Genomic DNA, 1,666 nt, shown 5'->3' on the forward strand with positions numbered 1-1,666 from the left:
ACCTGTTGGATCCATCCAGTAGAATGCTTTGAAATTAGGATCTTTTATTTTTTTCCTTTTGTCTTTTCATCTACAATGTTTTGCACATGATAAAAGTTTAATAAATGCTTGTTGACTTGGTTTAGCTTGTATTGAATAGGACTGGATTGGATTAGATTGGATTGGATTGGATTGGACTGTACTGGATTGAATTGGGGAATTTGGATGAGGAGAATAATTGCTAAAGTCTCTTCCAGCCACGAGTTTGTATGTCTGAGAAACATCCTTAGAAGGCAGTGCAGTACAGTAGTTAGAGCATTGGACTTGGAATCAGGAAAGACCCAGGTTCAAATCCTTACAGTTTATGTGTCCCTGGGGAAGTCATTTTAACTGTGGCTCAACTTCCTCATCTGTAATAGGAAGGATTGATATTTTATAGTCTCTGAGGTCCCTCCTAGCTCTGTCTCAGATCCTATCGTCTCTTCTGTGTATAACCTCCCCTAAACCCTTTTCGCTGATGCTTACCGTGTTTCCCCGATAATAAGACACTGTCTTATTAATTTTTTGGACAGAAAAACACCAGAGGGCTTATTTTCAGGGGAGGGCTTATTTTAATGAACATTGACAGCAATTTTAATAAACAGGTAAATGTGAACAAAAAAATGTACCTTTATTCAATAAGCAAATCACTGGGGAAGAACAGGATGACGCGCTCACTGCTGCAGCTCTGATTGGATGCAGCTCGGAGCACGGCGTGCGTTTCACGGGGGGGGGGAAGAGACGGTGCATACAGAGAGTACTGTAATGTAGCATGTAGCGCAGGGGATCACCTTCACTACAGTAGCAATCTCAATAGGGCTTATTTTCGGGGGAGGGCTTATTTTAGAGGAATCTTACACAGTAAGGGGAGGGTTTATTTTCGGGATAGGTCTTATTATCGGGGAAACACGGTAGTTGGTTCAGTCCTGTCCAACTCTGGATCCCATTTGAGGTTTCCTTGGCAGAAATATCGGAAAGGCTTAACATTTCCTTCTCCAGTTTATTTTACAGATGAGGAAACTGATGCAGAGGTAACTGACTTGCCCAGGGTCACACAGCTAAGAAGTGTCTGAGGCTGGAGCACTACCTTGCTGCCCCCAAGCAGATATATGAAATAGCAAAAGATCCCTAGACTTGGGAATCAGAAAGACAGAGTTTGACTGATTCAGTATAAATTCTGTCTTTGTATCTCCTGGCTCCTGGCATTGTGTCTGATACATAATAAGTGCTTAATAAATACTTGTTGACTTGACAGCCAGTATTGTCAAGTCAGGAAGGGCTTTCTAGCTCTAAGGCAGGCTGCTAAATACACGGAGCTGCCTCCCTCTTTGAAACCCTAAAGCCCTATCAAATTGGGAGTTATCATCATTGTCTCTGTTATCTTACTGAAATCAGAAACCTCATCTGTTTTCTTCAGTCTCCAATTTTAGGTTCACAGATTCAGAGCTGAAAAGGACCTGAGAGGTCACGGCATGCAACCTCTTCATTTTTACAGTTGAGGAAACTGAAAGTGAAAGAAATTAAGTAACTTGGCCAAGTTCATCCACACAGTTAGTCTATATTTATGACAAGATTTGAACTCAAGACTTCCTGATTCCAAATTCTCTCTCTCTCTCTCTCTCTCTCTCTCTCTCTCTCTCTCTCTCTC

The sequence above is a fragment of the Petaurus breviceps genome, unplaced genomic scaffold (assembly GCF_028583685.1).
Source record: "Petaurus breviceps papuanus isolate PSGF00001 unplaced genomic scaffold, PetGlider_PUasm1.0 90760, whole genome shotgun sequence".
Classification (NCBI taxonomy): domain Eukaryota; kingdom Metazoa; phylum Chordata; class Mammalia; order Diprotodontia; family Petauridae; genus Petaurus; species Petaurus breviceps.